Here is a 16,207-nt window from a genome sequence, read left to right on the forward strand (position 1 = left end):
AAAGAAAAGAAAAGAAAAAGAATGGCCTGGCAAATAACCCACAGTCCTCTCAAAGCTACATCACTATAAACGAGTCACACACTTATAATTCAAAAATAACTTTGGTGCCTAAATTCAAACTAACACATTTTAATGGAATGGCAACATTTTTAGGCCTCAACTCATTCTGGGCTCAAAATAATAACTAGCACTTCATAGCATTTGCTTGTGGAACCCATATTCCTTGAGCGGTATCTCCCTAGGCAACAGCTCCAGTATATCCTGCATTAGAGGATATTTCAGATGAGATGCACTTGTGTTGCCTCAGACTACTACGGAGAGACTCCGCAGCTGCTGAAGTGTTGCCTAATTGAGGATCTACTTTAGAGAGGATGTGAGTGTGATGGGTAATTGGCACGTTTTCCTGCTTCTGAAGGTAAGCTGTGCGCTCCTTGGGAAGTGAAACCCACTTCCTTGTCTCACCATGGCTTGAAGCACATAATAGGATTTCAGTAGATGCATTTGTTGAGTGAATAAATGAATAAAGAAACATGAGGTGAATTACTGAAACAATAAGATCAAGCAAGCCCACACAGATTTGTTCACCTTCTTCACATGCCCCCTGCCTGCCCCAAACACACCTCCTCTCCTTTGCCTTGTTCGATTTTCCACCAGGCTGCTTATTATACTATCGGACATGTAAGCACTTTACTTGGAAATGTGTTTATTTTCACACGCTGTGTAAGATCCAAAGGGCATGGATTTTTATCTCCTTCACTCACCACTCTACTCCCACCACCTAGAACTGGTCCCTAGCAGGAGTTCACTGAGCATTTTGTGGGGGAGTTCACTGTAAGACTCTTTAAGAATCACCCTGTCTCTAAATATAAATGATGGAAGATGGTTTTGTTCTGTGTATCAAGGGTCTTTGTATATGTAAATTAATCAAAAATGAAGGTGTATTTGAAGATGCTTTTTCTTAAAAAAAGTAACCATTCCATCTTGCATTGTTTTCTTACAAAAATCTTTGTAATTTGGCCCCAATATACCATTTGAGCTTTATGACATCATCATCTTCTTCATTACCACAATCATCACTACCATCACCGTTATCACCCACAATTACAGAAAACATTTACCAACTGCCTGCTAAGTACAAGGCATTTGAAAACAGGTGTTTGGGGGACAGAAAATGAATGGGATGCTGAGGTCTCTGTTCTCAAACAGCCCATCTAATGCAAGCATTGAGACATATTTACACATGAAACATACACTCAGTGTCAAACAACAGGTTGAACCAGTGCTGTCTGACAGAAATATAATAATGAGAGCTATATAGCTCATTTAAATTTGTCTATTACTCATATTAAGAAATGAAAAATAAACAAGTGAAGGTAATTTTGATACTATTTTGTATAACTCAATATATCTAATATAATTTCAACATGTATCCAATATTTTAAAAGTTTCATCAATGAGATATTATTTTTCTTAGTTTTGGAATGTGTATGACATGGCACATCTCAATTCAGGCTAGCCATATTCAAGTGTCTAACAGCCATATGTGGCTACTGGCCACACACTGGACCCTCAGCGTTAGACTAAAGGATTTTCAGAGTACTGGGGAGGGGAATATCTCAGCGGGCAGAGGAATGTGGAGAAGGTCCCATGAGAGAAGCCTCTCCCCTTCCCTCCTTTTCCTCCTCTTTCCTTCCCCATCTTCCTCCTCCTCCCGTCTTCATCCTTATGGAAGCACAAGTGGTATAGTTGCAGGGATACATAGGTGTCCCAAGAAAACCCTGGGCTTACCCACTGAGAGTCCCTGTTCCACACAGCCTCTTCTCTTTCTCCTAGGCACAGCCAGGGAAGGTTAAATCCCATTCCATCGCTAATGAGAGATCTGAGTCTTTGCCCACAAGCACTAAAATAAGATTCCTCTGATCTTAAAAGAAAAGTGTATTTGGGCTTCAGGCAACCCTGGGGACTTGGAGTTGTTCTCAACCCTTGCATGCATCAGACTCACCTAGAGAAAATTTAAAAAGTAAAGATGCCACAAGCATACACTCCCAGATTCTGATTTAATCGGTCTAGAGTGAGGCCTAGGGACGTTTGCACCTTTTTTAAAGGCTCCTAGGTGATTCTAATGTGTATCCAGGCCTGAGAACTGCTGGGCTGGGGTGCAGAAATTGCAGGGTGGAGGAGAGGAAAGAGTGGCCAATTGGCTATGATGCCATTAACCACAGCACTCAGCACCACACTTTATGTACCCTTTCTCATTGGATCCATACAATAACCCTGTGTGACAGGTACCACTAACCTCATTTTACAGGTGAGAAAACCAAGGCTCTAAGAGGTTAAGTAACTTTTCCAGGGTCACACAGTTAGCAACTGGCAAAGCAAGAAATTCAAGCCCGGTCAGGTCTGACTCCAAGACCCATGCTCCTCGCTTCATATCATACCTCGACCCTCCTCTTCATCAACCTTGCCCTCCATTTCCACTCCAGCAATCTTGGTTCAAGGTGAGAAACTGGGATGGGAATGAGAGGATGAAGAAAGCTAGGTGAGATGCAGTAATGGATACAGCAGTATAGATACAGCAGATGCAGGGGAAAACAGTAATGGATATAGCAGATGCAGGGGGAAGTTGGGAAAAATATAGTAATGGACACAGCAGCAAGGGAGAAGCATCCTTCAGAGATGGCCAGCATCTTCCAGATATTTTTTTTAAGTACTAGAGAGATTAAGTATTGAAAGGACACATCCAGGGGAGGGTGCTGATATTGACTACAAGACTTGTTTGGCATCATGACAAGGAGGAAGTGATAAGGAAAGTTGTCCCAGAAAATTAACCATTACCTAGCTTCCATAGAGGATCCAGCCCTCACCAACAGATAGGCTAGAAAGAAGGCTACAGAACAGAAGACAAAGAATAAAATAGCTGTATGCAAAGATATGTTCTTTTCCTTAGGTTTCATACCCTGTGAAATCTCCAAGTAGTGAAAAATTAACTCAGTGCTTTAAAAAAAAGAGGAAGATGAATGCAAAGAAAGGAAAAAAAGAATATCTGGCAATGTTGGAAGAGAAATCAGTCTTGCCTGACAGTATTTAAATTGAATGTCTGTGAGCATGGCCCACAATTTTTAGTGAAAGTAGAAGCTATTAACAAGTCGATGTACAAGATTAAAATTTAGAATGCTATTTTAATAATACCAAATTCTACTCAATTTCAAATGGCTGTCATTTTTAAGCTCCGCCAATTTGAGAACTCTTGACTGATGGCATTGGGAGCTGAGTAATGGGAAGGTTGAATTTGGCAGGTCCAGCTCAGCTGACACAGCCAGAGAGATGAACATTCATCCTCAAAGAACTAAGCAGACCAGGCTGATGGACCTCTTAGAATCTGTCTTCCCATCTGTAAAATGGGACTAACAATATCTGCCCTACTGAAATGAACAAGTGTGATGAAGATGAATAAACCATTGTCAAAAGCATTGTGAAGGTCAAGAATGCATTGTGTTCCTGCTATGGGTAGAGCCTGTGCTAGGTCATAGGTCATCTCCTTCTGGAAGCTTCTCACATCTGCCAATTCTAGCTTAGAGAATCAACAAGTAGGTGGACTAGTCAGTGCTGGGATGAGAACATGCTCAGGATGTTCCAGAACTCGGAGAAAAGTCATCTGCCACTTCATTAGACCCACCACCTTGTAGGACCGGGAGTTTGCTCTATGTACCTAGCACTGTGCCTGGTATACAGTGAGTGGATCCTCAACAAGCATTTGTGGTTCCCTCATTCAACAGATTCTTGTCCCTAATGTTTTGACTTTAATTGGGATGACAAATATTTAGCAAGCATAATATGAGTGATGGAGAGATCATCAGAACATTATAGAGGAAGAAGAAACACTAGGCTGGGCATGGTGGCTCATGCCTGCAATCCCAGCACTTTGAGAGGCCCAATGCCAAGGCCGAGGCAGGTGGGTCATTTGAGGTCAAGTTCCAGACCAGCACGGGCAACATGGTGAAACTCCTTCTTTTCCAAAAAATACAAAAATTAGCTGGGTATTGTGCTGCACACCTGAAATCCCAGCTACTCAGGAGGTTGAGGCAGGAGAATCGTTTGAGCCCAAGAAACAGAGGTTGCAGTGAGCCGAGATCACACCACTGCTCTCCAGCCTGGGTGACAGAGTGAGACTCTGTGTCAAAAAAAAAAAAAAGAAAAGAAAAGAAAAAGAAAAAAGGAAAAGAAACAGAAAAATCATTTCAACTGGATATTGAAAAATCATTTATTATAATCACTGTGGTCATGTTTTATGCTGTTGACAAATATTTCCTGCTCTTCACATCCTAGGCATGCAGCAGGATTACATTTTCCTGCACCCTCTTAAGTTAGGCTAAGCCATGGGTCTTTACACTGGCCAATGAAACATCAGCAGAAGTGGCATATGTCCCATTTTGGCAGAAACTTCAGGAGTTGTGCACAATTCTCCATGTTTTCTTCCCACAGTATGGCAAATGGAAGGACATGTTAAAATGAAGAATCTTGGGGGAAAAATGGCTCCAGAAGCAGGGGCTTCAGTACAACCTATACAGAACATGAAGCACGCGCAAGAAATACACCTTTGCTGCAGAATCTGACTAAGATTTGGGGGCCATTTGTTATTGGCACCTCTCTTTACTAATACAATCATGTCAGGAGGAGCTCCAGCAAAGTATCTGTAAAGGAAGGGGTGAGTGAGCCTGAAGGCTCTTGAGAGTGAAAAGGAAACAGGACTCGAGCCTCTCTTTGGTCACAGACTCAGCTACCTTCTTTCAGAGATTTCCTCCACAGGGATATGCTGAAAATGCCACTCAGGTTTCAGAAGCCTCTGAGTGAGGAGCCCCAGACTTCTGCCTTTTATATCCCTATCTCCCGCCCTCGTGCCTTCTGGAAATGGTGCTAAGTATAGCTGGGCTGGATCCCTGGCTCAATACTGCATCACAACCAGAGCCTGGGGAATAAACACGCCAGGGTGGGGCTTTTTCTCTTTGCCCGGGAGGGCTCTGCCTCCATCTCTCTCAGCTCTCAGGGAAAATCCTCCCCTGCAGCCAGAGACCCTTACAGACCCTAAGCCTCTGCTCCTGCTTTCCTCTGGCAGGTGCTGCCTCCCCTTCTCATCTCTGCGTCTGTCTGTCCTGCAGAGCTCAGTTCATACCCCATCTCCTCCAGGGAGGACCACTACAGACTCCAGCCTATTCTGCGCTCATCCTACAAGCTCTGAACCCATCTGACACTCAACCATGCCCTGTCATTAGAATAGTGCTAGCTCATTCATCTGGGCAGGGTGGATCTCTTCAAAGGAGTGGGTAACCCCTAAATCTTGACGATGTCATTTGTGAAATGAGGCCCTTGCTCTGACCACACAGAGCTGCAATTGGGCATCAGGTGAGTTGTCAGACCTAAAGCCCCTGTCTTGGTGCTGAGTACGTAACAGGTGCTCAAGAAATATAAGACTCTTCTCAATTCCCTTTGTCTACAAGACAGTTTGGCAAAGTGGGAGCAGCTCGTCTCCTCCCCCAGTAAGCCCAGATGTGTCTCTAGAGATGTGTCTCATGCACATATTCTCAGTGGGGGCAAAGTCTCCTCAGGGATGGCAGACATTGAAAAGTGAAAAAACCTCTTACTCCCTTTATGTATAAACACAGATACATATACAGTACGCACACAGATATACAATGTATCTGTGGTATTAAAATCTCATGGAGAGGGGGTAAGGAAGTGATTTTTAATGCTTAGAAAAGCTCCATAGGTGTGCAATAAAAGGGGGGGAAAGGCAGCTATTCCATGCCCATCTCGGCTGAGCCTCTTATCACTTGTCTCTTATATTTCCTCTCTTGTGTCTCTTCCAAATCAATAAAGTGATATTTTAGAAAATTCTGCCAAACCTACATTCCTCCCTCCTCCACCACCTTCCCAGCCTCTCTGCTCCTGTGCTCATCTGATCTGCTGCCTTTCCTGGGATGTGAGCCTTGCAATCGGCTACAGGGAAAGCAGGCATTGGAGAGCTGAGATACTCCAGTCTTGGTTTTTCAGACACAACAGACGTGACTGTGTTTATACCTACCCCCAGCAACACCACGGTGAAGCAGAGCTAGGCACTCCTGCCTCACCCTATCTCCCCACCACCCAGCTTGACTCAGAATGGTGCCTCAAGTCGAAGACCTGCCTGCAACTCCCAAGAGAACTAAATGTTTCCCTCCACTAGGGAAGGGTTACTGGTGGGTTTGGGCTTAGGCTGGTTTGTTGGAAGGTGGCAGACACTGCAGTTTGGCTCACTCAAAGTGGAGTCCAACCTTGCCTGTCCTCGAAGACGGAAAGCTGAATAATCACCTTCCAGTCTCCCATGCAGCTATGGGTGGCTGCGCCACATATTCTGCAGGGGAAGATATCTGATAAAAAGCAGGAGGGAACAGCTTAACCTGATATTGCCCTTCCCCCTTTTCTTTCTACCTTGAAATGGACCCAAAGTCTGAAGCTGCCCATCTGTCTTGCAACCATGAGTGAAAAGCCAAGGAAATCCTGACATCCTACAGACGCTAACCTTGACATGATGTAGCAGCAGCACTAGTGCCAGAAACCCCTACATCTAGACTTCTAGTTGTGGGAAAAATGCTTTTCTCTCTGTTACATGAAGCCCAAGGAATCCTAACTAACACAGAAGTCAAGAGAGACAGGTATAATCCTTACCCATCTGACTTCCCTGGAGTCTGTTTATAAACACATCTGTACTACAAAACAGAATGACTAGTGCTTCTCAATGTCCGGGGTGCAGGGAGACTCAGAGATGCTCTGCCATGCTTTAGGTCCCAGGGTCACGGCCTCTCTGCAGGAGGTTAAGCACATGGGCTTTGCAGTCAAATTGACCTGGATTCTAGTCCTAACTCCTCCACAAAAGCTATGTGATCTTGGATACTTCACCATTCTGTATGTCTGTTGTTTTCACTGTAAAATGAAGTTGACAATAGCACTTATCTCATAGAATTGTTGCAAAGATTAAATGAGATATGTCACATGCTCATCTCAGTGCCTGGCACATACTATCTTCTCAATATGTGTTAGCTGTCAAGACAATTTTCCACTTTCCCTTTCGGGGTCTAAGTCCTTCTGTGAGCTTGTCTGTCTCATTTCCCAATTATTTCTCAGTGTTTTCTCATTTCCTTGTCTCTCTAGCTCTTTCCTTCTCCTTTCTCTGTTTCTCCATCTCTCTGCATGTGTCTGCATTTTTGTCTGGGTTTTTCTCCCTCCTCCCTCATTCCCATTCATGTTTACGGTGGAGAAACACAGCAATTTGCCTAATTTTCCCAAGTTTCTGAAGACCACATCTCTGGCAGGCACAGCACTAGGTTCAGCACAGGGCAGAGTCAGGCTTTTGGAAACAGGCTCTTACAGTAGCCACTGGGTTCTGCTGAGGCTGTGGGCTCAGGGGTCCAAGTGGGACCCTTTAATCTTGGTCTTCAAACCTCAACAAGGCTGGAGTGGACTCCTTTGAGGATAGAGGTTCCTAGATGTGTCCGGTGTCCCAGAAGGCCCAGCAAAGGCAGCCAGGAAGGGCGGGAAAGGGTCCAGAGGTTGTGCCCTGCTCAGTCTCTGCATCTCCTCAGATCAGATCAAAAGGCCAGGGCTTTCTGGAACCTCACTACCCCATTGCCCCATCGGTACAGGGATCTCTCAAGCAAACTGACTTTACCATTGGGAATTAACTGGGGACAAGAAATGTGTCAACTCTAAAAATGAAACAACAAATAACTCCAAGGAAATGGTTAAGGAAAGGTTTGGTTGGCTTGTTTTCAGAAAAGGTGCTGATGAAATCCTACCCTCTCCCAGGTCAGGAGAAAGCCCTTCCCAGGCTCTCAGTCACAGTTCCTTGGATGTGAGTCTGCCAGATCCCTTTGTGTTCTGAAATGCCTGTGATGGGAAGGGGAGGGGAGGGTGACATGATCTCCTGCCAGGAAAAGTTGTTGAAGGTTGCGGCTGGTGAAGGGGGTAGTGAGAGAGGGGTCTGCCTCAGGAATCACATCCACTTCATGACTGGCTTTATCAGCTGAGTCTAAAAGCTTTGGAAGGAAATGCTGGGTCCACCACTGGCTCCATTCCTGCCTCCCTTTCTGGTCTGCCCCAGGATTCCTTGGCAGAACTTGGAATTTGGCATAGCAGGGACAAACTCTTCTCTCAAGATGCTTACTGTCCCAAATGCAAAGCAAGACCTATGTGCATAATCCTAACCCACCATGGACAGACCCTTCTGCCTCCACAGCACCCAGTTGACCCCTCTGCTGAGGGAGGCAAGTCACCAACAATAACCCACAACACTTGCCCTGCATTGATGCTGCTTCAAATGACTCTCCTGTGTCAACCCACTAACATCCTTGCAGCTGCACCAAGGGACAGACTCCTCTTTCCCCATTTTACAAATGTCATGGCACATGGGGGTTAAGTGATATGTTCAAGGTCACACAGTTAGAAATGGCAAAGATATGTTCCAATCTAAGCAATAACAACAGCAATAATAACAGCAACAGCAAAATAATATTAAGATATTTTAACGATAAAAACATGATGTATCATTTATTATATGCCAGGCACATACAACTGCTTTGGATTTATTAGCTCATTAAATCTGACACCTAACCTGTGAGGTAACTACTATCATTGTCCCTATTTTACAGGTAGAAGGGAAGGTCAAGGGAAATTTAGTCATTTGCCCAAGGCCCCGAGACCATAAGGGTGTGGATTCAGGGATATGCATGCTGCAGTGGCTAAGGCCCGTGACCTTATGGGAGAGCTGACCACCCAACCCCCAGCCAGATTCCTACAAGCCCCAGGAGTAAGAAGCACTCCCATGAAGAATCAGCTCAAGCTCACCTCCAGGCTGAAACACAGGATCACTAAGGACTGGCCACCACACGAATGCTTCTTGGTCTTACAAAACATGAAAGATGCTATTATCAGAAGCCAAGCCTGCTTGCAAACTACAGAGGTGACACGAGGTAAATTCATTTACTTCCTGTCAAGAGAAACTCAACAAGGGTATATTCAGAAGCTAATGTATGTGCTGTGATTGGGCCCATAACGGGGTGGCACATAATTGAACAAGTTCTCCATGCCTGGAGGAGCAGAGCCGAGCCCCATCACTGTGAAGTGTCATTCATCTGGCCAGCACATATTGGTTTTTAATAACATTATGGAAATAACACAGCAGGGCTGTGGAAAGGACAGAAACTTGAGGGGCAGGGCCTCACCAGGTCTCCGAAAGCTTCGACCTTGAGAAAGAACCTTCGGGCCCCATCCAGATTAGCCACTTTCCTCAGGGATCTCTCCTGTAGGCTTTGTGGATTTGTCTCCTGGGCTTAAGGAACAGGGCTTGGTGTGGCTGAACCTTCTTGCTGAATGGATCCCAGGGGACCCCAGGTGAGCATCGAAGCCAGGTTCTCAAGAGACTGAAGGGGGTCGGGGCGTTACCAGATAGAGGACAGGTCCTTTGCTTCCCCAGTAACTGCTGACAACGGTAATACCGCCATGGCCCCTACTATGAATCAGATAATTTTCTGAGGATTATATGTACATTAACTCATTTAATCTGAAAAACAATCCTATGTGATAGGTATTGCCATTGTCCTGATTGTATAGATAAAGAAATTGAGGCACAGAGAGGTGAATTTATCTAAGATCACACAGGTGGGAAGTTGTGTTTGAGCCCAGACAGTCCATCATCCTAACCATACTCCCTACTGCCTCAATGAGCTGACACAGCCCAGCCCTGATAAAGGGGGTGACAGAGGGGAGGGGGATGAGGTGCCTTCCTGGCTATTGGCATTCATTTCATTCACATTTTTATCAGGCACCTCTTTCTACCAGATACTGCTGTAGGCACTGAGGATACAGTGGAGTATAAATAGATAAGAGTTATATTCTAGCGAGGAGACATACATCCCATATAAATGTACAAATAAGACAATTTCAGAGACTGGCAAATACAATCAAGAAAATAAAACCAGGAGGTCATAGTGACCATGGCAGGAAAAGGTAAGGAAGTTACTTTAGAGAGGAGGAAAAGGTAACTTTAAGACCCAGAGACAACTGTTGAGGAGAAGGCCTAGCCAAGACTGAATAATTAATGTGTTAAGAGGTTTTCAATCACCTACAAAATACAGGAAGGAACCAGTCATTGAGGCTCTTGAGAAGCCAAGAAGTTAGAGACCTATGAAGACAAAGGCAGCCTGGGCTCTGCTCCACCTGCCCACTCGCGGGTCTAGCCATCAGAAGCTCCGCCATCTTGCACTGCAACCCTGGAAGCCACAGTCTCTTCAGTGCCATCAGGGAAGACAGCGACTGCACCGCCACACATGGGCATCCTCTGCCCCAGTCCAGAAGTGATGCACATCTCTTAGCGCCTCATGTCCTGCTAACAGTGGAAGCTGGAAATTTACACGAGCAACTGGAATATTCGTAAGCCTAACTGCCTCAGCCACCAGCCCACAAGGGACACTAATGGAGACAGCAGAGTTGCGTGAGAGCTCACGAGCTAAGAGGTGGAACCCAGCCAGGCTGAGTAGAAAGTAAGCCGTCAACAAGCAGGGAGTTAATAGGTTTTTCCAAATCAATGGCCCTTAATGTCAATTCATTGAGAGGTGAGGGATCGGGTGAAGGAAGCGAGGTGAAAAGGAGGATTAATCCACCCAGCAAAGACCTTGGGTACTGAAAACATGAAAAGATGAATTCATTTGTGAGCCATAATGATTCACTACCATGAGAAATCATTATCTTGAAGCTTATTTGGTCCCAGAATCAATCTTTATTTAACCGTACTTATTTTTGGCGGCTCATCCTGCTTGCCTCTCTTGGAAACTCAAGAAATGCTTTCTCTATTTTTTTTTTGTAAATTCCGAAGACTTGCATATTTCATATTTTTCAATAGAATAATCTTTGTGAAGACTGACTGTCTTCCCTCTTCGCTGGTCCTCTCTATCATTGGACCTCACCCGTAGTAATCACTCACTCCACAATCATCTTCTCTTGTTTCCTGCATAGCACTCATCACTACCTTAAAGTATTATTTATTGATTTATTATTTTTTTATAATCTGACTTGTCCACTGGAATACAAGGTGGGTAAAGACAGGGACCTTGCCTGTCTCCATTGGCCATATCCCCAACACCACACCAATCAAGCAACAGACTAAGGACATAGCTAAATAAATGAACAAAAAGATACTAATAACAATCACATGTTAGTCTTCATAACAATCTCCATTTATTCTTTTTGATTATTGCCATGTTACAAATGAAGAAATAGAGGCACAGAGAATAATTAAGTAACTTGCTCAAGGTTATACAGATATTGTAAAACAGCCAGGATTTGAACCCAGGGAGTTTGGCTAGAGGTTCCATGTTTTTTTGATATAAATATTTAAGAAACATTTGTTGATTGAATGAATAATAAATAAATGAATGGCCCCCTTGGGTTTCCTGCCTTCTTTCCCAGGGTTATTTGCTTTCAACTTTCACTGGACCCTCTATGTGTCAGGCATTGTCTGAAATTCTCTTCACACATTATTCAGTTGAGGGTAGTGCCATCTACCATCTCTCCATGGCATCGGTCCCAAGCCTGGTACTTAGAACTGCCCCGCATTTTCAGGCTCCCCTCTTTGCCAGGTGGTGCCTCCCTAATCTGGAATCATGGACTGAGTACCTTCAAAAGAAAAATCAAACCAAAGATCAAGAGGAGATACTTCTTCCTTAGTGGGTCTAGAAGAACCTGGCCTCCCTCGCCCACTCTGCCCAGAAAATGAATCCCAGAGGGGAAGTTATGGGTTTCATACCTGTGTTCACCCGTCAACCCAAGGGACAAATGCCAAAATAGAATGGCAGAGAGGGAAGGAAGGAAGTATTTTTCCTAATTAATTGGCTCTAAAAGTGGAAAAGAACCAAGTTGGATTACTATAAAAGCATCAACACCCAACACAGGTCTTCGACTGCCATGCAAATACCCCGTACTTTCACCATGCAGTTCCCATGGTTCACTCTGTTGTGATGTAACTGTGCATGTTTCTACTTAAACCCATTGAACACAGCTTTGTGCTTGAACCTTGAACAATGCCTAGGACACAGTTGGTGCTCAATAAATAATGATGGGATAAATGAATGAGAGATCCCCATTCTCCTACCTACCTTGGCCTTGTCTTCATCTCTCACTTTCTCGACTGCCAGGTAACACCTAGCTCTATCCCCTTGAACCATCCAAGTCTCAGACACATTTATGTACTGACTGACCTTGAATACATACTCCCTCCCTGAAAGGGATGCTTCCCGGGACCCTGCATCATGGAAAATAGGAATATCACGGGAAACGTTGCTTTAATTGAACAGTGGAATCTATGCTAGTCTTCATGATGAACCTTGAAACACAAGAGTGCTGCAGTAACCATCCTTCCTGAATTGTGGAACTTCACAGACTCAGGTTAGCCCCAAGTGATGCTTTGCTGAGCAATTTAAAATCCAATCATGCAAAGCCAAGTGCTCTCATGTTTGAGAAACAAAAACATTTCAACTGCTCAGCACATCCAAATCAGTACTCCCTTAACAACCCACCTTGGTTCTTCCCCTTGATTCTGAAAGCCAATTTAGTAAGAAAAGCACATTAATAATCTTGCCCTCTCACTGGCCTTCCCTCCCTCACCGCTATTCCAGTATCTTGCAGCTGGTACCTCGGGTCATTTGTTTTGTTTCTGTCCCTTAGGCTGAAGGGCATGCACAGTTTTGAAACTGCTAACTAGAGTTTATATGGAAAATTCAGATTAGAAACAAATTCGAATGCACTCTCTCATTTTCCTGTAATACACTCGGTTTCTTCCCCCAATCAACTGGAAGACTCGCTGGGTACCTCCTCATTGTGTCCTGTAGGAAAGTGTCTTTCTGATCACCTTCACTGTTAAATAAATAAATAGACTCATTGGGGTTGCTGTGTCCTGTGATATTGGCACAGACTCTGACCCCAGCCAAGCATGCACATATCAATGGGCCACCATCTGTGGCAGAATTACTGGACCCATGACTGAATTTGATGCATGTGTCCTGGTGAAATGGCATTATACTTCTGCCATATTCTTCTGGTTCAAGAACATTGTCCTCAAGCCCAAGGTACAGCCCTGTCCAGCATAAACATGATTGAAATGCCCATTGCCTGACTGCCCTGCTGACCAAGAAACATGGCCAAGTACAGACTCTGCAAGCATCATGCATGTGGGTCTAAAGAAGAGGAAAGGGGAAAGTATTTCCAGAAAGTAAGGTTGCCAAGGTTTGAATCTCAATGTCACAATCCAGCTTTACGACCTTGGGTGAGTCACTTAATCCCACAGAGCCTCAGTTTCCCCATCTGTAAAATGAAGAGCACCAATGTCCTGGTGTGTTGTGAGGATTACATGAGATCATTTGCGTAAAGCACCCTAGCAGAAAGCCTGATACAGTGTCATTGGGAGCTAAGATTTACCAGCACTCATCATATGCCAGGCCTTGTGCATGAACCCCACCTACATTATGTCATTAAGTGTCACTGCATACATAAGAAATGGGTGTTACCATCTTTATGTTACAACAGAGAAGACTGAAGGTCAGAAAAGTTAAGTAATCTGCACAAAGGCAAGGAGGTAGAGATGAGTGAAATTAGGATTGGAACTCAGGACTCTCTTAACCACATGAAGAGAATCCAAGTGGAAGGTGCCTCCTACCAATGCTGAGATGAGGTTCGTGTCTGTGGGTCCCTGTCTGGGGCTGGTTGACAAGCAGCTTTAGAGAGATGCTTGGGCTTGGAGCCAGAGGCCAGGGTTTGACTCCCGTATGTGCTATGTGACCCAGGGCCTCTTTACCACTCGAGTGTGCTTAGCCTCCTTCCTCCATAAGACAAGGATAACTGCATCTTCCTTGTAAGACTATTGGGAAGATTAAATAAAATTATAGGGCCTTGTGACCTTTGACCTAAGGTAGAATTCTTATACTATCCCTTGGTCTATGACATGATGAGAAGACAGCATCAACACTTAGCATGGTGTTAAAAGCTTTCAGCAAATAATAACAGATACTAACATCATAATAGCTACCATATATAGAATACATTATATTTCAGAAACTGTACTAAAACCTTAATTAAAGCACTTAATCCTCATTGTAACTCTATGAAGTAGATGCTTTTTATTATCCCCTTTTACATATGAGGAAACTGAGGCATGGAATGATTAGGTGACTTGCTCAAGGTCACAAAACTAAATGCTGAAAACTTGCGATTCACGTGGTTGCATCAAAACTTTATTGAAAGGATTGGTCAATCCAAGTGAACAACACATCTGGACTGTGCCCCACAGAAACAGAAACAAGCATTTTAGTTTCATTAGAATCACTGGGACAAACAGAGGCAAGCTAACCGCTTTACTACAGGATTTCCATGGTCTTTAATATGTAAATACAAGGAAACCATCAAGAGGGCGATAGAGTATGGAGCCTTCCCTGAGCTTTGAGGGGAAACAGTGTGCCCTGACATACGATTCGAGAGGTACCAAGTCTGAGTCATTTACTCTAAATAGAACAGCCTCCCATTGGCTGTTGGAAACACAAAGCAAAAACCAAAAGAAGAGAGAAAGGAAAAGCGAAGAGCCCATTGTCTTCAATCCTATATCTTTTGTCCTCTGATTCAGATCAGGAGAGGTGTGTCTGCCTGCAGACCTGGACACCCACAAGCCACATGCTGAATGAAGGCCCACAGAAGTACCAAAAAGAGATGGAACCAGGGAAAGGAGGTCAGCCTGGAACAGTCTTGGGAAGCTGAGGCCCAGCCCAGAACCTGCTGGAACCAACAGTCTTTAACACAACTGTGACATTCACTTGGGCTGCTGGGATCCGTCTTGAAAGAAGAAGGTTTGTATATTTCTGCTCTTATTCCCAGCAGGCTCCAGAAATATATTTCTGTAATTCTCTTAGCTGATAAGTATGAAAAACAGAATTTTAAATATTCCAGCAGGGATCTGACAGAACAGGGCCATGTTCATTAGCTGCTGAATTTCCCAATGATTCCTAGAAATTGACACAATTAGACAAAATTAAGTGCTTCTGTCCTGAGGATAGGCTGCCACTGTTCTTTAGGGCATATCTTTGCAAAGGAAAGTGCTGGAATTCCACACAAAGCCACATCCCTCTCCCTCTCACACTCTTTCTCTGAGCAAATCTAAAATCTAGTGCCAAATTCCTTGGAGCTAATTCTAAAACCAGGAAAGCTTTTCATAAGATTATAAAGATTGTATTGGCCTTTGAAGATAAGTCCCTTTGCTCGGCAACTTACTTTCTTAATGCAATCCTTGAATTCTCCTTGCTATGGTCTGAATGTTTATGCCTGCCCACCCCCAATTCATATGTTGAAACCTAACCACCAATGTAATTATATTAGGAGATGGAGCCTTTGGGAGGTGATAACGTCATGGAGACAGAGCTCTCATGAATGAGATTCATGCCCTTATAAAAGAGGCCATAAAAGAGGCTCCAGAGAGTTGCCTTGCCCCTTCCACCATGTGAGGACACAGCAAGAAAGTGTCATCTATGAACCAGACAGCAGGCCCCCACCAGACACCAAAACTGCTGGTGTCTTGACCTTGAACTTTCCAGCCTCCAGAACCGTGAGAAATAAATGTGCTTATAAGCCCCCCGAGTTTATGGTATCTTGTTATAGCAGGCTGAACAGACTAAGACATTCATCCATCCACCCCTTGACTGGGCAAAAGGATATTATTTCCATTTCTATGGTGATTATGGAAACTCGGACCCAGCAAGTGGCTCCCAACCCACTGGGTAAGCAGGGAAACTGAGGTTAGGAAATGAACTCAGTTCCTTATCTCCCCATCATCTTTTTTCCCCTATAAGAAACTTATCAGCAGTTCTTTTGCATCTAGAGTCAATCAGAAAATCATTAGCCAAGGTCAGACAAGAAACCACAGCTTTGGTTTCTTTGATTTCAAGCCTAGAATAAGAGCAATGGAACTTTAAAGAGCATGGATGGCAGTAACTGTCTCTGAGAAGCCAGTCACTCAAACTGTCCAGGCCCAGAATCAACATTTATTTGGAAAAACTTGTTGCTGTCCATGTTTTTAAAGAGCTCTAAAATTCCAGTGAGTCTCATGTAGATCTATTTATATGCCCATTTCTTTTTTTTTTTT

The 16,207-nt window shown here is 44.1% G+C and overlaps 1 protein-coding gene across 16 annotated transcripts in view; it reads right to left on the reverse strand.

Moving 5' to 3' along the window:
* KCNMA1 (potassium channel, calcium activated large conductance subfamily M alpha, member 1) overlaps positions 1-16,207 on the reverse strand; it is a 762,545-nt gene that overhangs the window by 461,779 nt on the left and 284,559 nt on the right. The window lies entirely within an intron of this gene.

Source organism: Colobus angolensis, unplaced genomic scaffold, assembly GCF_000951035.1.
Source record: "Colobus angolensis palliatus isolate OR3802 unplaced genomic scaffold, Cang.pa_1.0 Scaffold12, whole genome shotgun sequence".
Classification (NCBI taxonomy): Eukaryota; Metazoa; Chordata; class Mammalia; order Primates; family Cercopithecidae; genus Colobus; species Colobus angolensis.